General features: G+C 35.8%; 1 long non-coding RNA gene across 1 annotated transcript; it reads left to right on the top strand.

Annotated features, from left to right (window-relative positions):
• Positions 1–1,190: 1,190 nt before the first annotated feature.
• On the top strand, positions 1,191–17,921 carry LOC150102322 (uncharacterized). The gene is made up of 3 exons (XR_016548945.1): positions 1,191–1,263; positions 7,951–8,105; positions 17,901–17,921. It is a non-coding gene; the product is annotated as an uncharacterized LOC150102322 (long non-coding RNA).
• The last annotated feature ends 9,407 nt before the right edge of the window (positions 17,922–27,328 follow it).

Raw genomic sequence — 27,328 nt, forward strand, 5'->3', positions numbered from 1 at the left:
TTAGAAATGGTTCAGAGAAGGTTCACTAAGTTAGTGCCAGGGACATGAAAATGGATTGAAGAAATGCAATTTGCAGAACCTTGAGAATAGAAGGAGGAGGGAATTTGATTAATGCATATAAGTTGGTGAGAGGTTGTTACCATATTAATGTGAGGGATATGTTCATAGAATAGAGGGAGACAAAGGTAGAATAAGAGGCCATTTTTGGAAGCTATATAAGGAGGATGTGAGCAAGAAAGGGAGGCGCAGGTTCTTTGTAGTGGAGAGTGGTTGTTGAGTGCCCTGCCTGAAAGTGTGACTGGGTTTAAAGCATGTTTCGATGATCTTTTTGCATGAGAGTATAGATCCAACGATGAACAAGTGAAAGTCATGCTTGGTAAAAATGATGTGAGAAAGACTGGTGCAAAGGGTTAGGAAAAACTGGGAGAATGGTGGTAGCCAGTTTAGCACAGCTCATGAAAAGTCCTATAGAGAAGGCACATGAACGAAAAACAAATTGGAAGCAGGTCTATGAAAGAGGAGTAAGTGAACAATTAATCTTGTTGTCTTCTGCTGGACAGCAAGCATTCTGAGAGAGGTCTTGGTGTGCATCACCTGAAATGTGAAACAGTTTTCTAAGGTAGGCCAGATTTTGAATTTGTACAGTGGTGGTTGTACAGGTGAAGTTAGTTTCCTGAGCAAAAAAGAACATCTAGTTTTTTTGGAGGTGATAGAAGCTATGGATATCATGTGCTTATGCTAGAAAAGGCTAGAGGTGTAAATCAGCCCAAGAAGAAAGATCTTATGTTGCATATTGATCTTCATGGAGGCAAAGTGTTATCTTATTGCAAACAAGATACACTTGCTTGCAATAAGGTAAGTGTTTTGAGTGCTACAGGGTTTATCAAATTAAAAACAGGAATGGGATGTACTATCATTAGCAAAACTGTGAATAAGATTTAAGGTTAGTGATAGAAGTACAAAAACCTTGTTGACAGCATATCATGCAGAATTGCTACATGTTTAATATTTAAATATATTAATATTTATTTTAAATATATTTAATATTTAAAATTAAAAATACTACCACTTTAATAAATATATGAAGATACTGTATTTATTTCAAAATGTTTTGAAATAAATACATATCTTCATATTGTATTGTATTTATTTCAAAATGTTTTCAGATAGGGGGTTACCAGACTCCTTTTGCTTCTTTTGGCACCATTATTCTACTGACTAGTTTGGCAACTTGCTTTCTGGTTGTGGATGATGATGAATGTGGTATGTAGCTATAATAAATTTTATATAGTTAAGATGATTAATTAAATCATATTCTAATAGAGCTAAATATCGAAATGTAAGCAGACAACTTAATTATGAAATTATTATAGAGTAACAGAATAACACTTACATTAGAAAAAAATATTTATTATTTGTAATAAATATTTTTATTAGAAATAAAAAATATGGTAAATATTTTTTCCTAGTGTGAATGTCATTCACCCTATAATAATTTTATCATTAAATCATATTCTAAGAAAGATTTTAAATTAATAATTATTAAAGCATAAAAAAAAGTAAAAATCAACTTTAAAGTTGTTATTTGAAGATAATTAGAGTATTTATGATAAACTGGCTAATAACAATCACATTAATGTCATTCAAAAAATACAAAACTCTGTTGGAGGCTTTTTTTTAATACACAACACATATAAGAAATACTGTTTTCAACTTAGCAACTCAGATAAAATTGTGTATATTTTGAAAATCTTCCTCTCATCTGTCTACTACTGAAAAGATATCATTGCAAGTTATATATATCATTGCACTATATATTCCTCCCACCCCAAAAATAATTAAAAGCCAGTTGTGGTTTGAAATATCAGTGGAAAGGGAATTGGCAGAGGAGATGCTTAACTCTTTCTTTCAGTATGCTGAAATTTAGAATTAGAATTTATATTCGGAATAATTTACACTTGTGTCATATATAAAACAGCAATTAAATTTGTTTGCTTTTGCAAATGATTTAACACAATAATGGGCTGAATAGCTGGAATTTTTAAGCTGTATATGCATGTCAAAGGAAATAGTTAAAAAAATAAATTGAAATCCAGACACAAAACTTGAAAGCAAAACATATCAATTATGTGCCAAGTACAGCAAGGAATACAGCATAGTAGAAAATTGTTATTAGGTTTTTTTTTTTTTTTTTTTTTTTTTTTTATGTTGGGCCCGTACCCAGGAGGTTGGTTGGTTAACCTATAGTACATTAGTACTGTGTATGGGTAGTGGGTTGGGAAAGGAGGAATTTGTTTACATTTGATTTGAATGACTTTAAATTGTATTCCTTGGGAAACACAGCAGGTGGGAGACTGTTCCATAGTGGAGCAGTTGCTGCAGGGATGAAGGAAGAGGAAAAGAAATTTGTTCTGTTTGTTTCTTGGTGTACTGTGAAGGGATGTTGTGCAGCAGCTGCACGTGTTCCAATGAGTTTAGTTCTGAGCGGAGGAATTATTGATGTTATTTCAGATGAGCATTTCCCACGGAAATATTTGTAGAATATACATACTGCAGAGACCATACGTCTGTGTGAAAATGGGGGGAGAGAGTTGCTAAGGGATGGATCGTTGATAAGTCTAATTGCTCTCCTCTGTATTGAGTCGAGCATTTTGAGAGAGCTTTTGTGGATCCCACCCCATATGTGGGAGCAGTATTCAATAGTTGGGCAGATTTGCGACTTGTATAATGTTAATAGCTGTTCGGGGGTGAAGTAATGTCTTGAGCGAAAGAGAAATATCCTAGTTTTTTTTGAGGCTGAGGATGCAATTAGTGCCATATTACCTTGATTCATAATATTTACAAATTAATTATTTGAAAATAACACTAAGTAATATGATTCTTCCAGTCATCAGCTCAAGTAGTAATAATAATCATCATATATACATTTACCCTTTTTTTTCAATTTAATATGGAATTTAATAATGCAAGTGCCTTCATAGTGGAATTGGAAGAACAATGGAAAGCACTGTGCCCTTCAATTGGAAAAAACCTGCATTCGATTCTCATCACGACAAGAGGAATCTTTATATAAGTTTTTTTCATTTAAAAGTGAGTTAGCCAATCTCATACAGAGGTAGCAGGGCCTCCCCTCCCCAAAACTCGGGTTTTTCATCCCATGTACAGGCAAATCAGGCACGAGAACACGTGCAATTTACAGACAAAAAATATTAGTGTTGGCAATGATGGACAGGAGATTATTATTATTATTATTATTATTATTTGATACCTCCAGGGAGTCCAAAGACTCATCGAGGGAGAGTGTGCAACAGCATCAAACGATTGGCCCCCTTCCAACTACTAACTGCGTAGTTGCAGAGCCATTAGTAGCAGAGGCTCTACCAATCGACCAACTTTTGCCGGCATAGTATTGATGGTAGCAGTATTTTCTTTGTATGTATTTGGAGAATTAATGAGAGGTAATATGATTAAGTAATTAAGGAGAAGTGATATGATTGAGACTTTTAAACTGTTGAGAGGTGGTTACTGGGTTGACACTGGGAAGTTCTTTCACTTGGTGGGAAGGAGCAATGACAAGGGGCCATTCTTGGAAGATACCAAAGGAAGCTGTGAGCAAGAGGGTGAGGAATGGTTTCATTGCATGGAGGGTGGTTGATGTAGTTGAACCTGCATTTCCTGAACGGCCAATGAGTTCAAGGAGTGGTATGATAGAATTTGTGTTTCCTAGGAAGGACCTTCCGCGATGAGTCTTTTGACTCCATGGAGGCCTGAATAATAATAATAATAATTAAGTAGTGGGGAGACAGTGAGATGTGTGAGTAGAGTAGAGTGGAGTGCTCTCCTGCAATGAGTCCTTTGATTCCTTGGAGGTGTCACATAAATAATAATAATATTATTATTATTATTATGCTGGCCACTCGGTTATTATACGCTAACCACTCGGTTTGCCGAGTGGTTAGCATATCCACTCTCCAGCCAAAAGGCTGTGGGTTCGAACCCTGCCATGGGCATGGATGTTTGTGATTGTCTGTGAAAATACTAGTGGTGGTGGCTAGTAGACGGCATTGGTGTGGATGATACAATTCTCTGTAGTTGGTGGATTGTGTGGTGGAGACGGTGAGTTGTAGAGTAGGTACCCTCCCTCAATGAGGTGGAGGTGTCACATAATAATAAGTATTTGTCTAAATATCATATTTTATTATTAACATTAGACTTCTATGGAATCAAGACTCATCAAGGAAGATCCCTATTGTCAAACACCAAGTGATGAGTGCTTAAAGTCATACAGTGATTTCACATTCACCACACTTTTAGAGAATGCATTCCAGCAACCACTCTTCATACAAAGAATGTACTCCTCACTTGTATGCTCACACCCTCTTTACATTATTTCTGCAGATGGTCCTCTGGTTCTACCCCTGTCTCCATCCATTCTATGAAAAATCTTTTCCACATCTAACTGGTAACTCCCATTCACAAACAGATATTTCAATTATATCACCACTACTCCTATTCATGAGGCTCCAAATAGCATTCCCTTAATCTATCTTCAAACCTAACATCCTAGATGTCTGACACCACCTTAGTCAATCAACTTTGGAACTCTCCAATATATCCTCATCTTCTTGAAAACAGGTGATCAGATCAGTGCAATTATTCATATGTGACAATAAACATCGGCTGATGAAGGCCTTATACAATAGAACCATATGTTATGTCTACATGTGGAATTCCTTGTCATCCAATAATCCACTGTAATATCCTCACAGTCTCTTATGACATGGTGATTTGCTTTCAATTTTCTTAATTTCTAATCAAGTTTCTCATGATGTCACACTTTGGAGGATGAATACATGGACGAATTGCTCATTGAATGCCTCAACTATATCCTTTTCTGTGGTTGTCAGTCCACCACTTTTATTCACTACCATCTTCTTCATCTCTTCCGTCTAAGATGGGTTGAGTCTTCTCTTGAGCAGGATCTATCAGTCCTCTCTATTCTTTGCTGTTCAAAAAAGTTCCTTATATGTTCTGCATCCCGAGATGTTCTTTATTGATTTCAGTGGTAATTCTTGGTCTTCCGGGTCTTCTTTTTTCAGTTGAAAAAGTACTGATTAGGACGTTAGGAAGTCTGTCTGCATCCATGTGTACAGTGTGGCCAAACTATCTCAGTTGTGTTTTCTAATTTTTTATATTATTGTCTTTTTATGCAATAATTCTTGTCTGACTGTGCTGTTTGCTTTCTTTTCTATCCAACTTGTTCTATTTATTTTTCTTAAGCATTTTATTTCAAATGCCTGCAGATTTTTCCTCCTCTCTTTTCTTAACTGCCCACGCTTCTGCTCCATAGTTGACTGTTGGCATAATTATTGATTCATATAATTTGATTTTGGCTTACTTAGATATCTTGTTTGTTTTCCAGATTTTCTGTAATTTTCCCATATTGGTTCATCCTATCGCTATTCTGTGTTTGATTGTTTTGAGTTCATCTACTGTTTCTGTTAGTTTTGATCCAAGATATATGAAGTTGTCTACTTGTTCTATTTGTTCTCCATTTAGGGTGGCTGAGATGGTAGTTCTGTTCCTCCCTATTTTCATCACTTTTGTCTTTTGTATATTAATTGTCATGTCATATGTTTTACAAGTTTTTTCGTTTAGCTTGTTTACCAACCTTTGTAGTTCATTTGGGGTTCTTGCAATAAGGACGAGATCATCTGCATATTTGATATTATTTTTTTTAAACCATTGACATTGATTCCAGGCTCATTGTCTATTGCCTTCTTTACAACTTCGTCTAGATATATGTTGAATAGGCATGGGGATATTCTGTTATGAGTGTGTCCTTTTTAATTATTGCATTTGTCTTAGAGTAATATTTTATCAGAAACTGTATTATATATTGGTCTATTGCTTTTTCTAGTAGAACTTTAAGAAGGATTTCTCTGTTGATGCTATCGAAAGCGTGTTTAAAGTCCACAAAACAACATATAGGTCTTTATGGTCTTCCCAGCTGAGCTCTGCTAGTTGGTGCAATGTGAAAATCTGATCTATTGTTTCCTCAGAAACCAGCTTGTTCTATGCCTATCAGTTCTTCATAGGTGTTTTTTAATCCATTTTGTATAATCCTTAAGAATATTTTATAGGCGCAGGAGAATAAATTGATTGGTCTGTAATTTCTGCAGTCTCTTTTGTTGTATATTGGGATGATCTTTCCAGTTCTCCAGTCATCTGGGATCTCTCCTGTTTGTAGTATTTTATTGAATAGGGTTGTTAAATATTCTATTGATGTGCTGCCTCCATATGACCACAGTTCAGTAGGGATAGTATCAATGCCTGGTGCTTTATTGTTTTTCGTCTGTTTTATTGCGTATCTAACTTCTTCTTGTAAAATTTTTGGGTGGTCGTTATTTTCTTCAATTATTGGCATTTTAGTTTTGTTTCCTTGGTGAAAGATAGTCTTAAAATGGTTTGACCAGATTTTTCTTATATCTTCAATATTCCCGGTTTCAGTCATCTTGTTGTTTATCTTCCCTACTATCACTCTCCTATAATCATTCTTTCTTCTACTTGAAACATACTGAAAGAATTCTGGAAATTTTTTTGGCCAATTACTGCTCATATTGCACTTTGGCTATCCTTACTAGCTATTTTCCTAGGCACCCTTTATTCTCCTCATACAGCTGATTATTATCATTCACTGTATGCTGCTTCCATAATTCCTTCTACTACTTCTTCCAGATTGCATGCCTAATCTCTCTCTATTCATCCATTTTATACCTACCTTATTTAACCTCCTAACCTTCAAAATACAATCAAAATACATTCGTTATGGTTGTTATACAGCTTTTGATCAGTGCACAAGTATCATGGCTCTCCTTTCTGCCTAAGTCCTAATTCCATGCTAGAGCTCTAAGCTCTCTCCTAAGCTTTTCACAATCACTGACTTTGTTCTACATATCCTTTCCTTGCATGAGTCATCATGCAAGGAAAGGATATGTAGAACAAAGTCCTTGCATGATGACTCATGCAAGGAGTCATCACATGCTAAGCCACAATCCAGTTAATCACTTCATAGTCCTCAGCTAAAGGGAGATTCATCACTCCATTCACAATCAAATCCTCTAATGATATGATCAGATGTAGGATTCTAGATCCTTATGTGTCCTCCATTATTGTGCTGAAAATGGTTTTTCCTCAAAAACTGAAGAAATTTCTTTTCCCCTTTCCCAGATGATATCTCTTCATTCCAGTCTGTTTTATCATAATTAAAATCATCTTTTTTTCATTCAGTCAATTTGTTTGTCTGTACATTTCTTTGTCACCATCTTCCATGTTTCCATATAGCAACATCCTGCTAAATATCTCATCCTGCTTTTACTCTCCTTATATCTTCATAAAAAAACATTTCCTATCATTTCTGTTCCTATCAGGATATCATCCTCACATGTTCCAATGATTTTGAACTCAATCATTGCAATAATTTCATGTTCTTTATTTCTGATACTCCTCGCATTCATGAATAATAGCAATTCATTTTTGGATGTATAACCAGTCCTGCTCATGAAATTCTCATCTATGACTTCTTCACACCCAACTTCTGGCTGCTGCTCATCTTTATCACCACAAATCCCTTATCCCCCCCCCCAGTAGAAAATGTGTGTGGATCGCCAACAAATTCCTATGCTGTCCATCTCAACTCTGTCTGTTACCCTGTCCATGTTGCATTCCTTTTTTCTCGTTTTCATCTATAAAAGTAATCATGAAATTAATTTCTATTATCTAAGCTTATTTTTTTACTGCACATATGCATGTTCATATTATTGGAAAACTTTTGTAAATTTTCATAAAAATATAAAAAAAAATTTCAATTTTTATTGAGATTTTTTGTTCAGCATTTTGATTATTTCTTTTAGCCATTTTATTAGAGTTTATTTATTTATTTATTTCTAGGACCACTTCAAGTGAGAAGGATCATCAGTGTTTCTTTCCATGATTACATTGAAGTGCTCAAGCTATCTGCTTCCATTGTAGCTGTCTGCTGTGTTACCTTAAATGTTGTTGCAGATTCCTTTCTCCTTATTACACTCAGTGTTCATTTAAACCAAGTGAGGCTGATGCCATGATCCTGCCTTAATTATTTTCTAGCAATGCTCTTATTTTATGTTGGTATATTTATTAACTAGACCAGTTTTGCTCAACCTTTTCACACCATGCATCACATTTCTTAAATTTTTAGAACTCTTAACACTTCAAATGTAGCTTTTATACAACTTATCATCATCATCATCGTCTGGGGATCTCCATGGAGTCCACAGACTCATTGCTAGTGGCCCACACTGTTATTCAACAATGTCTATCATGCCTCAACCTAATCCAAGGATGTGATGCTACTCTACAAAAAAAAATTTTCTTGTAGAGTGACATTGCATCCTTGCTAATCACATTCTACATAACATAACTATCAGTGATCTCTCTCCTTGTTTGTTCTGATTGTTCTATCCCCATTTGTGATATATAGAAAATTTTCTTCTGCTTCTATCCTATAAAACTTCCTAGTAACTTTTGTTTTGATCAGAGTCCCTTTTGTTCTGCCTATCAAAATTCTGTAATCCACAAATGTTCAATCTATTCATAAACATTCTGCAGATTATTATTATTATTATTATTATTATTATTACCCTGAGACCCCATGGAGTCAAAGACTCATTTAGGAGGTACTTTTGTCATACACACAGCTCATCATGACATGCCTTAAACACACTCAAATTCTCTGCAGACACCAAATTTCTTATTCTCAGGTAAGGCATTCCAATCATTCACAACTCTGCATGCAAAGAATCCTCTTCTCACTCCCCTGCTCACACCCTCCTTATACAGCTTCCAGGGATAACTTTTGGTTTTTCCCTGATCTCCCACCGTTTTCTGTAAAACCACTTCAACATTGATCCTATAACAACCCCTTACTAACTTGTAGGTCTCTATCATATCACTCCTCTTCCTCCTATCCACTAGACTCTGTAAATTGCATCTTCTCAACCTTTCCTCATATTCGACACTCCAGAGATCAGTCAGTCGCCTCTGGATCTTTTCCAAATCTCTTCATCCTTTTGAAAACCAGGTGACCAAATCTGTGCATAGTAGTCCATGTGTGGCCTAATCAGAGAATTATACAATGGAACAAGAATCTCCTTACTTCTATAAGTCACTGCCCTCCACATCATTCCCAGAATTCATTGTGTTGTCCTCACAATTTTGGAAGTGTCCTCTAAATTTTAGATCCTATCCACTATCACCCCAAGATCTCTTATTTCCTACAGCTATACAGCCTCCCTATACTTTAGATCTGTCACCATTTTGGTCTCCTGCCCTTTCAACCTTTCTTCATCTCCAAGACACTAAGATGACGAAGTCGATGCACAGTAGTTCGGATTTGTTAATAATTAAGCTTTATAAAGTTCCTTAACTATGTTTTAGTGTGTTATTCAGTATTCAAGTAGTCCCTTGTGTTATTTTGTCCGTGTTTGCAATGACCCTCTGAACTGTAACTTCCCATCCACCATCCCAAACCAAATCGCTTGCCTCATCAATTTGCCAGTCCCATCATGCAGTCCTTTTAGTCCAAAGTGCATAACTTTACACTTCACCACACTGAACTGGTAATCATCATTCTTTGTCAGCAAATGAAAATAATTGCCACTTTCTGCAGGATCTACATACCTTTATTCAGGTAATATGGAGATCTGCAGAATGATTTAAATAACTGATAATAGTTAATCAATGGTTACCCTCCCCAGTTTTACATCAGCAAAAGAACTTCATGTTCTCCATCAAATCATTCCCAATACCATTAATGTACAAATTAAGCAGCAGTTGCTCAGGTCCAAAAGCCATTATTATTATTATTATTATTACATGACACCTCCAGGGTGTCCAAGGACTCATCTTGGGAGGGCACACACTACTCTACTTCGCTAAATACATATCATCCTCTCCACTACAACACTACTACCATCTGCGCCATCTATTGCTCATCATCATCACAAACAACGGTATTTTTTGTTGGTAAATTGCGTGTGTTCTGAAGGCCGATTGTCTGTACACAGGTGTGAAAAACTCGAGTTTCCGGGAGAAAAAACCCTGCTACCACCATATGAGATCAGCTAAGTCACCTTCAAATGAAAAAGCCCTTATAAGGATTCCCCTCGTCACGACAAGAATCGAACCCAGGTCCTTTCCAATTGAAGGCACCAATGTTCCACTATTCTTCCAATTGCACTACGATGGCTATAAAGCCATTTGTCACCTGTCTTTTCCATGTTTTTGTTTCATCACATGTTACTGTTTTGATGTCTATCAACTACTCTCTTAGCCATGTTTATATTAAACAAGAATCAAAAGTATATCAAAAATAATTCAATAAACCAATTACTTGTTCTTAAGTCTAATTGAATAAGCTGGCTGTTCATAAGTTTAACTTTAAAAAAATTTAATTATAGTTAAAATAAAAACAATTTTCAGTAAAAGCTTGATTTGAGAGCAATAGGAACCTTTTATATTCTGTTTCATTTATAAAAATATTTTTAATTCAGCTATAAACCACTGCTAACTGCCATCACTTAGAATAGTTATTACTTTTCAGTTCAGATATGAGAAACTAGACTGACAAATAAATTCATAATATTACTAGAAGGTTAGCCAGCATTACCCAGACCTCTATCCTATCTAATTTATTTATTTATTTTTCAAATCTGGTGGTTCTTAATATCATCATCATCAAATTCCTTATATGCATCTAAAAGTACACGAGTAAACATGAGTAAAGATTACATTATTACTAACTTGTTACTGACAATTTTGTCCAAATTAAACAGTTATATGTCAGGACTCCAATATTGTAAGATCTTATATATTAGTCTTCCATGGCAATTCTAACTGCATCAATTCACATTGATCTTGGTCCTCCTCAGAGACTTTTTCCTACCTTCTAAAACCTCCTTGGTTAATCTTTCCTCTCCCATTCTTTTTAAGTGACCATACTACCTATTATTTTAGTTTAGCTCTGTTCACACATTCCTGAAGGAAAACAATGTCAAGTTCTTTCCTAATATCTTCATTTTTAATATGATTCTGCTATTGATGACATCAATTGATGCTCCTGATTTTTCTTACAACTCTCACATCTGCAGTCTCTAGTCTTTGATCAAGTGCTTTACTTCTAACACAGAGCTTGGCTCCATAAGTCAAAATTGGTTTGAACATTGTCTTGTTTCTGGTCTAGCATTTTGATTAATTTCTCTCTTACTACATATTGGTGTAGTTGCAGTTTGTTAGTGGAGACAGAGAGTTGTAGAGTAGGTGCCCCTCCCCTCGATGAGTCTTTGGACTCACTGTAGGTGTCAGGTAATAATAATAATAATTTTTGCCAGCCTGGTTGGCCAAGTGGTGAGCGTATCTGCTCTCCAGCCAAAAGGCTGTGGGTTCGAATCCCGCCACGAGCATGGATGTTTGTGATTGTCTGTGAAAATACTAGTGGTGGTAGTGGGCGGTAGATGCCGTTGGTGTAGACGATGATGATAGTTGCGGTTCGTTGTAGTTGGTGGATTGAGTAGTGGAGACAGAGAGATGTAGAGTATGTGCCCTCCCTCAATGAGTCACTGGACTCCCTGGAGGTGTCATGCAATAAAAAAAATAATATTATTATTTTTTTTTTTTTATTGCATGCCTCTCTGGCTGAATCAATCAATGGTTTCTTCAAGATTTGTCATAGAATCTCCAAGATTTGGGTTCTTGTTTTCAAATTCTTTGATTTTTTTCTTCAATGATGTTTGTGTATTTTAGTCTACAGTTCACATCTGAGAGCTGCTCAACTTTTATTAGCTTTAAAACTTTCTTACATGTTCTTCTTTTCAATATGAAATTCGATTTTATCCTCCTCAAGACTAAATGGTGATCACTTCCAATTTCAAATCCTCTGTACACTCTGGTGTCCTGCACCAGGGAGAAAACATCACTATCAACAATAACATAGTCAATAATATTTTTCTTATTCCTTGAGTCTTCTCTCCATGTGAATTTGTGCACATTTTTATGTTGGAACATTGTGTTAGTAATAACCAGTCCATGTCCTGAGCAGAAACCCAACAGGTATTTGTCATTATTATTAGCTTTGCTCTTTTCTTCAAATTTTCCCAATATATTTTTGTATGTCTGACAATCATTTTCTACTATGCTATTTAGATCCCCCAACAAGGACCAACTTTTCCATTTTCATTGTGTCAGTTGCTTTCTCTAAAGCTTCAAAACATTCCTCTACTTCTGTGGAACTAGAGGAATTACTAGTAGAACCTTCTGTGGGACCATAGGCACAAATAAGCGTCATTGTCCAGTTCCCCATTCTCATATTAGCCCACATCATTCTACTTGAGACTGCCTACCATTCAAGAAGATTAGCCTCGTATTTAGTGCTGTTACGTCTTGTTATTATTGTCTCTCTGTTTCTCTACTTTTTCTTATGATTATTCTCTCTCTTTCTTATTATTCTTATTTTATATTTTATTTAGTATACCTCCTACCCTTAAGTTCCCTATCTTATATTATTCTTACTTCTGCTCCTAAGTCACCTGCACTATTGTTATCTCTCTTATAAAGCCCCTGTTATAACTTGTACTTTCTTTCTATTCTTTATTTTCTACTATATTTATCCTATATTCCTCCGTATCAGAGATTTCATTTCCGACAAATTTATTTGAGAATGACTGTGCCAGCCAGTAACTAATTCCTGATACTTAATTGATTATCTTGGTGACATTAGTTAATATAGGGATCACGTGGTGAGCAGTCGTGGTTCCCCCCCCCCCTTCTATCTTGCATGAAATGTTTCCCCTCACTCACACAGGTCCGAAAGTTTTTTATAAGTGGTAGGTCAGTCTCAGAACAACATAACTTATAGACTTTGGTTTAAAAGAATACATTTATTATAACACTAGAAGAGATACACATTTGATTAGACATTCTAAATATACTTGAAATAATAACTTCATTGCTAAATTACCCGCTTGTTTCAGAATTGAGAGTCTGAATTTTTAGATTAAATGATCCAATTCATTCTTTAAGCTTAAGTATTTTAACTATATATCTCTGCATTACAATTAAGCTCAGACTCGATTTATCTTTACAGAATTATTCAATACTCATTTCCTATGTACAACTGAAGATAAGGTTTACACATGGCATATCAAACTCACACTAATTTAAACTCTAACATGGAAAACAAAGTTCAATTCTGCAAAGTTTCTATGTCCCCACACTTTAAGTGTAAGTCAGGCTAACATTCAATACTACAGCTATTGGCTTCTTCCTAACAAACTGTTCAAGAGTTATGTTCCCTTTTCGGCACAAACTTAGATTAGCACGAGTCTTCTTGACACAGACAACTAGTCCAACACAGTTACTAAAGCACTATGAGCAAACAAATGCATGGAGCTCTTCAAATCCTTGCCCCCTTTTCTTCTTTACGTTTACAATTATATAAGATAGATAAAAAGGTTGTACTTTACCATCTTGTCTTTACTAATGGGGTTTCCGTGACTTCCCCCACACTCTCATTTCGGATATGGCAAGACTTCCGTATTCACTAGCCACTTGCTTCTATGACTACTGCGACTTACTTATTCTTTCTTCGAAAGTTGCCCTTGTGTGGTTCACCAATGGCTCCTTATTGAAAATCTGACTTCATTCCACATGTAGCTTTGTTCAACTCAGCTATAACAGCAATCGGGAGATTGTTGCTGATCACCGGCAACAAGCTTCCTCAGCTATCCAAGCTCGAACAGGAATGCAGGAACAGAAAACAAGAGAGCGTTTGAACCGCGCAGCTCCCTATATCTTCCTTGCGAGCACCCTCTCTCATTGTCTGCGTCATACACTTAGCTATAGCCGATTGGTTACTTTAACTCTGAACTGTTTAACATGGTTCTAAAACACAGATTTCCTTAGCATATTTTACAACAATAATTTTAGTTCTAAAACACAGATTTCCTTAGCCTATTTTACAACAATAATTTTAGTCGAGTTGATATACCTTTTAATCATAATATGTACAGTACTCCCTCAGCCCTGTTCTTGGAAGTATAAGCATGTCCTTTCCTTAAGTTTTTATTTTCTCTATGTTGGGTCGGAAACAAAAATGGCCTACGGATAGTGGGTCAGCTATTTCAGACACAGCAGTGTTGAATACTATGGCTACTCCTTTTCCTTGATTGTCATTGCCTGAAAATATCATTTTGTATTTATTGCTCAGAAAGATCTCACCAGTTTTTGCCTTTTTTGTTTCGGTCTCCACAGTTTAACTCTTATTTTCAAGCACTTTCATTTTTTCTTGAATAATCGCTGTATATTTGAATATACAGTTCACCTCTGAAAGTTGTTCTACTTTGAATCTTTTTTAAACTTTCTTACATACTGTATATGTTTTTCAATATGATATAATATTCTTTTTTATACTGCTCAAAACTAAATGTGATCACTTCTTGTTTCAAATTCCCTGTATACCCATGTCTTGAACCAGCACGAAATATTGCTATCAACAACAACATAATCATTGATACTTTTCTGATTTTTATATCTTTTCTCCATGTGAATTTGTGTTCATCTTTTGCTTGGTTGAACAGCAGGAAGGAGTGATAACAAGAGGCCATTCCTGGAAGTTATGAAAGGAAACTGTGAGCAAGATGATGAGGAGTGATTTCTTTGCATGGAGGGTGGTTGAACCGTGGAATGCATTGCCTGATAGAGTGGTTAGAGCAAGAACGGTCTGATGGACTTTGTGTTTCCTAGAAGGGACATCCTGCAATGAGTCTTGATAGACTTTGTGTTTCCAATGAAGGACTTCCTATAATGAGTCTTTTGACTCTTTGGAGACCTAAATAATAATAATAATAATATTGTAACATGGAGTTAACAACGACTGTATATCCTGATCAGAAATCCAGCATGTACTTACCATTATTATTGCTTTGCTCTTTTCTCCAAATTTTCCTAACACAGTTCTACACATGTGGTATTCATTTCCTATTCTGCAGCTTAGATCTCTAAGAAGAACCAATTTTTCCTTTTGAATCTATCAGAACTAAAAGAAGTAAGTCTTCTTAATCCACATCAAAAACTCCAAATACATGTATAAACAAAACTTTTTCCTATTAAAAACTATTTAATGAAACCCATCTGAATCTGAACTAGAAGTGTATATTAAACTTTTTTTCTGTCAATTTGCAAATATTATGTAAAAATGCCAACTGCAGTATGCATTTTTAGAAAAGAATTTTAAAAATGACAAATGATATTGTCATGGAGGAAGTTACATGTTTTTTTCAACTTGCTCTCCTTTTGTTAATGGAAAAAACTAACAAGGAAGAAAAATGGAAAGAAAATAAAAAAAACATACCCTATAACAAACAGTTTTTTTATCATTTTAATCCAGACCCTCTGTAGCTCAGTGGTTTCAACAATGTCCTTTGGATGGAAAAAATTGGGTTCAAATTCAGTCTACGACATGGAGAATCTTTATCAGAGTGTTTCTTCTGAAAATATATTAGCCAGTCTCATGTGGAGATGGTACGATTTTTTTTCCCTCCCAGAAACTTGAGTTTTTCATCCTACCATCCAGAAGCATATACACAATGTATAGACATTGGAGACTACAGGAATAAGGATTATTATTATTATTATTATCCCAAGATGTCCATGGAGTCAAAGATTCATCACAAGAGGTCCCTTTATTACACACATAACCCATCATATCATGCCTTGGAGGGAAAAAAACACAGTTTTTTTTTCCTCTTGCAACATCAAGTGTTACATCATTTAGATAATTTTTTAATGATGATTTGAAAATATGCATTGTACATATGTTGCACCTTTAGAACTGTTTTATCTTTGTTTTCCAAATTTTAAAACCTTACATTTTGCAATATTGAGGCATCCCTACTCCTGTGTCCATTCACTCGGTCTGTTCAAGTCTTCTTGTAAGGCCACAACATCTGCTCTGCTCCTCATAGTTCTTCTCAACTTTGCATCTGGATTATCCATCTTATTCCATCAGAAATAGTTTCAAAAGTCTACATCGCACAGTGCAGATCCGTGTGTAAGCATAAAACAGAAGAATGTTAATCCAGGCTTGTTAACCTATAGAACATTAGCACTATGCATAGGCTGGGTTAGATAATCAAGAAACTCTGCTTTAGAGACCAAATATGTTTCTTTTTCATGTTAATTCTGCTTTCCAATAAACAGAGAAAGAGGGGAGAAAATCAGCTACCAATTAACAACATTCACAAACATCCATGCCATAATGGGAATCAAACTATGGACTGTAGATTGCAGAACACAATCCACTCGAATCGTGAAATAAAATGATGATTTCTTTAGTTATTTTTTACTCTGAGATCGGCAACAGTTCTACAGGTGCAACATATGTACAAAACATATTTTGAAATCATCATTAAAAAAAATTATCTAAATGACGTAAAATTTAATGTTGTAAGAGAGAAAAAAAGCTCTTGGGCAACTAAATCTGAGCATAGATTTGGTTGACAAGCAATATTGATTCCTTCTCCCTCCAAACTCCTACTTCCATGTGTATTGCACCAGGCCTCTAATAGTTAACTGCTTGGTGTTACATACAATAACTGAAGCCTGACTAAGACAATATCAGGACTTTGGGATGCTGGCTATGGAGAGAGGTTGAAGAAATGCGGATTGCAGAGTTTGGTAGATAGGAGGAAGAGAGATGATATGATAGAGACAATGAAGTTAGTGAGAGGATTTATCAGATGAATCCAGAAGGGATTATAAAAAGAGTTGAAGGTGAGAAGGGAAGAACCAGAGGTCATCCCTGAAAGTTATGTAAAAGTGTGGTGAAGAGTAGATTTTTTAGACTGTCAATGAATAGAATGTATTACCAGAATGTGTTGTTAATGCAAGGAGAGTTAAAGATTTTAAGATTCTATATGATAAATATGTTGTCAGTTGAATGAACCCCACACGATGAGTCTGCCGACTCCCTGTAGGGTGTAATAATAATAATAATGTTTGGCCACCATCCAGGTCAATACTTATGATCATGCTCTTAAACTATAGGAAGAAATGCCATCACATTCACAGCTGCTATAATTGAATCCAAAGTTTCCAACCCTCATGTCCCATCTGAAACAGTTATTCCTCAGAAATTCAAGGAATTTATTTTCCTTGCTTGTAGATGCTATTTTCAGAGAGCCTATGTAGCTCAGTAGAAGTGGCATTTGCACTCTATGGCACTTGACTGCACGTAGAAAGACTTGGGGTTCAAATCTAGTCGCCAACTAGAGGAACATTTCCTAAGCCTTTTTTCAACCGGTTCCTGAGTTAGTCGATCTCTGGCATGGGCAAGCAGGTTTTTTTCTCCAAGAAAAATACAGGTTTTTCATCCCATAAACTCAAGAAAATCAGCTATTGAACCCACACTATTTTCAGACATTAAAAATATTGTATTAGGGTTGGGGACCACAAGATGGCAGCACTTGCTAGCCACCTTCTTCACTACATACGAATTAATGGGTGATAGCCTTGGGTCAGCTATCTCTGATTGGCTACCAATGGAGACTGAACTGCCCACTCAGTCTCCAAAAGTTAGATAAGGCTAAAATGGCCTCGCCTACTCCCTATACAGGAACAAAAAGGCACTAGTTGAATTTTTCTAAATGCTATTTTCTTTCCAGTCCATAATTTAATAATTAAAATTACCCATAATGATTTTTTGTTTAGCTCATTAGTTGCTTCAAACCATAGCTGTAAGAAATCTTTTGTTTTAACAAAATAAAGTAATTTTTCTTAATACTAACTAGTTCTTTTTTTTTTTGTTATAGTTTTCACTTACCACAATGCAGATTGGAGGAATTTACTTGTGTTTATTCCTGTCTTATGGCCTGAGTTCTCCATTAGCTGGATGGGCAGCAGACAAAACTGTATGTTCAAAAATTGCAGCTTCTTCATTATAAAACTCAATTAATCATAAGTGTACATGTGTGAATAAATGAATATCTAAATATATTTTGTAAAAACAAAAATAAAGTTATCCTTCATATTCAAATTTTTCTTAAAAAAAAAAAAGGTCAGAATTGGACATTTAAAAAAATGTTAAGCTGAGTTGTTTAATTTTATTTAATAACTCAACACAACATTTGATTTGTCTTTAAAGAGCCTGCATGAGTTAAATCTAATGCATTTAGGTTGAAGATATCTCATGACTTTTTTTTTTTCCTGAAAATAGTGATAATGTGTGTACACTCAGTAATTATATAACATCACATGCAATCTTACTGATAGATCTAAATATTGAAATGTAAGCAGACAGCATAACAATAAACATTATACAGTAACAGAAAAACATTACAGGTTTCCTAGCCATTGTTATTATAGTTGAAAAGAGATAAACACAATAAAATCAACACTAACACTTCAAATTGCAAGACAATACATACTATCAACTGCAGGAGGATAACTCCATCTACAAACTGCTACAATTCCAAGAAATAAATTTAAATAATTACAACATGAAGAAACACAGGAATGAGGTGTGTTAAAGTGAAAACTTTCCCAAAATTGGGAAAGTTTAAGGCAATTGTTTTTGTTGAAGTTCATACTGTGAATGAGAGCTTCACAACTTTCTTTATATAATCTTTCAAGAAGAAAATAACTTTTATGTAGTACTTTAGTTTTGTTCCACTGAATTCTATGTCTAGAGGATAAGGCATGGCTGGCTAAACCAGACTTATGAGACCCTAGTTGTTAGATAGAGTTATCTTCCTGCAGTTAATAGTATATACTGTCACATGCTTACAATTTTAAGTGTTGTAAAATTTTGTTATTTATTCTTATTGTGTTTATCTTTTTTCGATTGTATTGGCAATAGCTAGGAAACCTAGCTGAAAATTCTACAAATAATAAATATTTTCCTAATGTAAGTATTATTCCGTTACCATTACTATATAATAATTTGATCATTAAATCATACTGGTGTTCAAGAGATAAAACCTCACTGAGGAAACTACAGTGGTCAGAAACTTCGATTAAAAGTTGGTGGAGGAGAGTTATCCTCTGATGGCACCAAGTCCATAGAATTGAATTATACAGATTATTATTATTATTATTATTATTAACATCTGACCTCCATTGAGTCAAAGGATTAATCACAGGAAGTCCATACTCTCCCATGCAAAATCATCGAACTATGCCTCAAACCTCATTCACAGTTTCTGCACTCACCACAGTTTCAGACAATATATTCCACTTATCAATCACTCTCCATCCAAAAAATTCTGCTTCTCACAACCTCCACACACGGCTTCTAGAGATGGCCTCATGTTCTATCCATGTCTCCTTCAACTGTATGCAAAATCTTCTCTACATTAACTGGTAACAACCCCCTGATGAACTTATATTTTTCAATCATACCTCCTCTTCTTCTTTTATTCACAAGACTCTCCAAGTTGCATTCCCCCAATCTTTCTTCATATCTGACATTCCATTGACTTGATGCTGACATAGTAAACCTTCTCTGTACCCTCTCCAATAGATCTTCATTCCCTTGAAAACCAGTCAACCAAACTGTACACAATAGTCCATATGTAGCCTGATCAGAGGTTCCCATACAAGGGAAATCATAACCTCTTTGTTTATGAATGTAAATATCCTCCTCATTGTTGCCATAATCTGTTGTGATGTTCTTATAATTTTAGCAACGTAATCCCTAAACCTCAAGTCTCTGCATCCCAACCTTGCCTACCAAATTGCAACATTAAACTGATAACATCACTCACTGTCTATTGAGATCCTCCTACAAGGTCACAACATCTGCTCTACTTCTCACAGTCTTCCCAACTTTGCATCATCGGCAAACAGCTGCATATCTCCAATTAAGCCAGTTCCAAGGTCATTAATATACATGTTAAACAATAATGGTCTCAAAACAGATCTCCCTGTGGTACTCCATTCGTGATCTTCCTGTTTTGGTATACTACTCCTCTATATTCAACCTGCTGAAACCTCAGAGTGGCAGTCTATCTATCTATCTCTTTCATAAACATGAAAGGGATAGATAGACTTTCTTTCTAATCCTTTGGGACTTGCCTTGTTGCAAGACTCAGGTGTGCCAAAGGTGCCATAATTCTCTAGAGCATTCTTTCAAGATACACAGCAATATATTGTCAAGTCCTACTGCCTTATTAACATCAAGTTTGCTTAATTACTTGTACACTTCCTGCTCATTTACCATCATTCCCTCCTCTATTATATCTTCTTCACTTCATGAAGGCAACACCATTCTCATGATGTGCCTTCATGAGAATGAAGTTAATGATAAAATGCTCATTGAATACTTTATCTATGTTCTCTGCATTGGTTATCAATCTGCCGGTGTCATCAACTAGCATTATCTTCCTATAGTCATTTTTTTTTTAAATTGCTACATATCAAAAGAACTCACTAGGATTTTTCTTAGCTTGATTGGCTAATTTCTTCTCATACTGCACTTTTGCTATCTTAACCAATTGAGTCACTTTCCTGGCCTGCTCTTTATTCTCTTAATGCAACTGATTATTACTAACTTCATCTTGTGTTGCCTCTTCTTCCAGGTTTCATGCTTAATCTCTTCATTCATCTATTTTACTCCTACCTTATTTAGTCTTTTCACATTTGGAATACATTCAGACATTTCTGCTGTTGAATAGCTCTTGATCAATGCCCAAGCAGCATCTGTGTCCTTTTCGCTGAACTCCTCTTTCCATGGGTGAAAAGAGGAGTTGAGTTTTTAGATTGGAGATGAATTTCATCAACCCACTTATTGGAGGCCTGATGTGGCTTGAAAAAGTTCCATGAGTTCCATGTCTCTAGAGCAGGGTTTCCAGACTATGTAAAAACAAAAATTAAAAATTAAAAAAATATATATAAAATTGATAAAAAATGTGGGGAAAAATCTTCAGCCCACCCACAGTACAAACATACTATAGGTTTTGTGTGTTATGTTCCATCGAGTCATTTTCAACTCTTGGTGATTCTATGAACATCTCCATTTAGATCTCCCTGGCCATATCTTTCAGAATTTCCAGGCACATTCTGGTTACTTCTTTAACTCCATCCGCCCATCTAATTCTTGGTCTTCCTCTTCTGCTTCCATCAACTTTAGCAAGCATCATCATCATCTTTTCCAGACTGTCATTTGCTGGCATAATATGTCCAAAGTATGACAATTGTATTGTCATACTATAGGTTTACTAATAACCATTCATGGGCAGGAAAACCACATAAAAAAATGCTATAGCTCCCAATTGTCTCTTAAGCTTTTCATAATCACAAGCTTTGTAGTTCCACTATATCCCTTCTTCACAAAAGTTCTCATATGACTAGCTACAACCTAGGTGATCACTTCATGATCACTCTCACCAATTGGGGAAAAATTACATAGCATTCACAATCATGTCTTCTAATGATATAACCAGCAGATCTAAGACTCTTAACCCTTGTGTGCTCTCTGTTGCACATTGCCTGATTGTTGTCCCTTAAGATCTTGAGAAATTCATTCTCCTTATTCCCTGATGCTATCTCTTCATTCCAATCAATATTGCCATAAGTGAAATAAAGCCAAGTTGCCTATACATTTCTCTGTCTCTACCCTCCACATTCCCCAGCCTGTAGCAGCCAGATATATATAGATGCATAACAATTGCTTGTCGAATGTGGGTTGTTCTGGAGCTACACGCAGTTGATAAAATAATCTTTCAAAACAGCTTTGGTGGATAATCCACTGTGATCACTTTCATTTTGAATTATGTAACACACTCCTAAACTTAAAATATTACATGCATATATCACAGCTCTGACAAACTATCCTCATCAACAAATATAAAAGAATATACAATAAGATCTGTTTAAGTATTAGAATTCATTTTCAGAGTGACTGCTAGTTTTATATAGTACTGCAATGTCTCACTACAATATTTATTTTTCACATAAATAACTGATTTTACATTCCATATATTAAAATCGCACTATGGATATATATTTTTTTTTAATGTGCATTTTGGGTTATTCTCTTATAATGTTATGAACAGATAGGCCATTAATGTGGCATCCTATGATATCACCTCTTTCAAAGTCCATAAGTTCTTCTTCATGTACGAATGACATAGAGAAGAACTTATAGTCTGTCTCTAGAAGAGACAATCTGTTTGCCTTATACAGTAAAGGACACGAGTGATGAGAGATATACATATTAGTATGTTTCATTCTTAAATGGAGAAGATTACAATAAATAGTTATTTCAACTTATTGTAGTTGTATTTGGATATTTTAAAGAATGGATGAATGTTTTATTTTACTTAAACAGGGCCTGGAATTCTTACTCCAAAGTTTAGGATCTTTTATGCTAATAATTGCCTTCTTGATGATTGGTCCAGCTTCAATTTTAGATATTCATCCGTAAGTAAACTGAGTTTACATCTAATCAGACATTTCACTTAGTAGAATAAACCAGTTCAAATTGGATAGGGGGGGGGGCATAGAATAAAGGAGACTAAAAACATTTCTCCTTGAAAATGCCGCCCTTAAACAACATATTAATATAGTAATATATTTTATAATTTCATCCAGTTTTTATATATATTATATTAAATAAAAAACAAATATTCATTTCAGTGAGTCTAAATTGTTTTGAAGTTGATAGTAATGTAATTAGTGGCTTTATTTCAAGGAAGATGTGCAAAGATTACTTCACATTTTTTCAGTAATGCTTAGTAAATGAAAAATTAGTGAATCAGGATAGACTGTTGAAAGTTTATTTTCCACTTGGTTAGAGTATAATAAATTTAGTTTAATCCTTTATCCAAGTGTGAGCAAACAAAGTTTGCGCCTGAAAGTATCTTCAGGACTGGGTTAAGGTGGTACACACCAGGGCAACTCTTTGCAAAGGTGGAGCAAGCTACCAACACTCCTATCCTAGTATCTCCTATAATGCAAAACACATCTCCTTGCGGATATGTCTATTGTTATGCATTAAGGGAAGGGCCACTAACAAAGAGTTGCCCTGGTGTGTACCACCTTAACCCAGTCCTGAAGATACTTTCAGGTGCAAACTTTGTTTGCTCACACTTGGATAAAGGATTAAACTAAATTTATTATACTCTAACCAAGTGGAAAATAAACTTTCAACATCTTTCTCTAAATCCAGAGTAATTTATTAAAAAAGGGTGGCACACCAATTGGCAATTCCTATAGGTGGAGATGACCTGCAAATGCTTCTGCCTGATATCTCGACTTGGGCCTGGCTCCCACTGAAGAGACCTCAATAAAGGTCGAAACCGGTCTGGGTAGTGGCCCTTCCCTTAATGCATAACAATAGACATATCCGCAAGGAGATGTGTTTTGCATTATAGGAGATACTAGGATAGGAGTGTTGGTAGCTTGCTCCACCTTTGCAAAGAGTTGCCCTGGTGTGTACCACCTTAACCCAGTCCTGAAGATACTTTCAGGCGCAAACTTTGTTTGCTCACACTTGGATAAAGGATTAAACTAAATTTATTATACTCTAACCAAGTGGAAAATAAACTTTCAACATCTTTCTCTAAATCCAGAGTAATTTATTAAAAAAGGGTGGCACACCAATTGGCAATTCCTATAGGTGGAGATGACCTGCAAATGCTTCTGCCTGATATCTCGACTTGGGCCTGGCTCCCACTGAAGAGACCTCAATAAAGGTCGAAACCGGTCTGGGTAGTGGCCCTTCCCTTAATGCATAACAATAGACATATCCGCAAGGAGATGTGTTTTGCATTATAGGAGATACTAGGATAGGAGTGTTGGTAGCTTGCTCCACCTTTGCAAAGAGTTGCCCTGGTGTGTACCACCTTAACCCAGTCCTGAAGATACTTTCAGGCGCAAACTTTGTTTGCTCACACTTGGATAAAGGATTAAACTAAATTTATTATACTCTAACCAAGTGGAAAATAAACTTTCAACATCTTTCTCTAAATCCAGAGTAATTTATTAAAAAAGGGTGGCACACCAATTGGCAATTCCTATAGGTGGAGATGACCTGCAAATGCTTCTGCCTGATATCTCGACTTGGGCCTGGCTCCCACTGAAGAGACCTCAATAAAGGTCGAAACCGGTCTGGGTAGTGGCCCTTCCCTTAATGCATAACAATAGACATATCCGCAAGGAGATGTGTTTTGCATTATAGGAGATACTAGGATAGGAGTGTTGGTAGCTTGCTCCACCTTTGCAAAGAGTTGCCCTGGTGTGTACCACCTTAACCCAGTCCTGAAGATACTTTCAGGCGCAAACTTTGTTTGCTCACACTTGGATAAAGGATTAAACTAAATTTATTATACTCTAACCAAGTGGAAAATAAACTTTCAACATCTTTCTCTAAATCCAGAGTAATTTATTAAAAAAGGGTGGCACACCAATTGGCAATTCCTATAGGTGGAGATGACCTGCAAATGCTTCTGCCTGATATCTCGACTTGGGCCTGGCTCCCACTGAAGAGACCTCAATAAAGGTCGAAACCGGTCTGGGTAGTGGCCCTTCCCTTAATGCATAACAATAGACATATCCGCAAGGAGATGTGTTTTGCATTATAGGAGATACTAGGATAGGAGTGTTGGTAGCTTGCTCCACCTTTGCAAAGAGTTGCCCTGGTGTGTACCACCTTAACCCAGTCCTGAAGATACTTTCAGGCGCAAACTTTGTTTGCTCACACTTGGATAAAGGATTAAACTAAATTTATTATACAGGATAGACTGCTTTAACATATATATATATATATATATTTTTATTGTTAAGAAATAACAAATTTTAATTGCATTCAAAAATTATTTATACTTTAGTGTTTATACTGCACTGATTATGTTTGCTACTCAAATAGTCTTCAAAACTATGGCTCTGATTTCAGGAAAATTTGGATGATTATCTTGGGTCTCCTTTTAAAAGGAATTGGTGCTGGTCCACTGATTTCCTGTTCATACTCATCTTCACTTCGTGCTGCAAGGTTAGTATATAAATACATATAATTTGGCAGCAAACTGTAAATAATTTATTATACTATGTCACTATTACATCACATTATTTATAATATTATTTCATCCAGAAAAACTATATTTTCAATATATATTGCTCATTTGGAAAAAAACAGCATTGTACTAAACATTTATAGATAGGATAACTCTGTAATAGTCATGATAGGTAGATAGAAATTATATATGTCCTATAATTTATATACAGAAACAGCACAATAGGTGAGACAACAGGTGATATTACCTTAAAGCGATATTGCCTTAAGCAATAAAATGTCTAGTTGCAGCTCCAATTGTATACATACAGTAACTTCAATGATATCCAGTCACTTAGTATATGGCTTGTATACAACAAAAAATTGGGCATATCTGCTGCCTACTTACTGGAGTACGAGCTAGATAACATGCGAATTACTATGATATAATATACAATTTGTATATTACATCAATGTATCTTCCTTTTTCAAGAAGTAACAGATCGCTTTTTACCATTTTATTACTATTATTACTATGTGATACTTCCAAGGAGTCCAAAGACTCATCAAGGGAGGGCACCCAATCAACAACTCTCCGTCTTCACCACTCAATCCACTAACTACAGCGAACTGCAACCACACCAATGGCATGTACCACCCACCACTACCACCACTAGCATTTTCACAGACAATCACAAACATCCATGCTCACAGCAGGATTCAAACCCGCAGCCTTTTGGCTGGAGAGCGGATACGCTAACCACCCGGTGAACCAGGCTGGCTACATTTTACTGAACAAAAATCTAATAGAAAAAAATCATATCCAATTTTAATAATAATAATCAGTTACATGAAGGGTATAAAGAACAAGCCAGAAGAATGACTCAGTAAGGACAACAAAAGTGCAGTATGAGCAGAAATTGGCAAATCAGGTGAAGAAAGACCCTCGAGTTTTTTCAGATATGTGGTGTTGGACATCAAAGAGTTGAAGCTGCGAAACTGGAAGGAGTTGGCTAAGGATAGGAAAAAATGGAGAAGTGTGGTACTTGCAGCTAAGAACCTTAAGGGTTCGTGAAGCTTAAGAAGAAGGAGGTAGCAAGTAGGGAAGTATGGCACGATGATGTTAATGGATGAAAATGATAGAATGGTAACTGCTGCAGAAGACATTGTTGAGATATTCAGTGATCAATTTATAAGGATGTTTCCTCCTCATCAGAGTGAAATCATGAGAAACTTAAGTGTAGAGGACATAGGAGAGGATGGCTTAATTGAGTGAGCAGGAGGTATTTGAGGAAATAAATAAACTTGATGACATATCACCACGCATCTTAAGGGAATGTTTCGGAGAATTGGCATACAATGCTAGTTGATATGATATGAAAATGAAAGGTAAAATTGTTCCACTGCATAAAGGTGGCAATAAGGCTGTGGCTACAATTATAGGCCAATCTGTATATCTGGAGTTCTGGTGAAGGTACTAGAGAGATTGGTGAGAAGCAGGACGAAATGGGTTAATAACAGCAGTATTCTCTGTGGTTATCAGCATGGGTTTGTTAGAGAGAGATTGTGTTTTACTAATTTACTTATGTATTATAACAAGGTGACAAATGTCTTGGACAAGGGAGATGCATATACAGTGGTATCCTTAGATTTTGCAAAAGCTTTTGATAGACTGCCACATGACAAGCTGTTAAACAAATTGAAATGGATGGGATTGGATAACAGACTTCTGAGTTAGATAGGTGACTGGATGTCAGATAGGTGTCTGAAAATTTTCATTATTAAAGAAAATGAGAGATCTGGTAGTGGTAGTGAACAAGGACCTGAAATTCAGGGGTCACATTACACAAGTTATGAAGATGTCACATCAGATAATGGCAATGACGCAGAGGACCCTGATATGCAAAAATAAAGAGGTTTGGAAGCCATTTTATAAGGACTTACATGCCTTATTTTGCACAGATTTGGTCACCAGGTTTTCATGGTGACAAGGATATGTTAGAAAAGGGCCAGAGAAGATTCGCAAAGGTGGTCAGTGGTTTTTGGAATGTGGAGTATGAAGACAAACTGAGAGAATGTAAATTGCCTTGTGAACACAAGGAGGATGGGGATATGATTGAGACATATAAGCTAGTCTGGGATTATTATCAGGTTGACATGGAAGAGAATTTTCATAGAATGGGAGAGGGGGTGTAGAACAAGTGGCCATCCCTGAAAACTGTATAAGGAGGGTGTGAGCAGAGTAGTGAG

The sequence above is a fragment of the Typopeltis vanoorti genome, chromosome 10 (genome assembly GCF_054136105.1).
Source record: "Typopeltis vanoorti isolate ZY-2024b chromosome 10, IOZ_Tvanoo_1.0, whole genome shotgun sequence".
Lineage (NCBI taxonomy): Eukaryota > Metazoa > Arthropoda > Arachnida > Uropygi > Thelyphonidae > Typopeltis > Typopeltis vanoorti.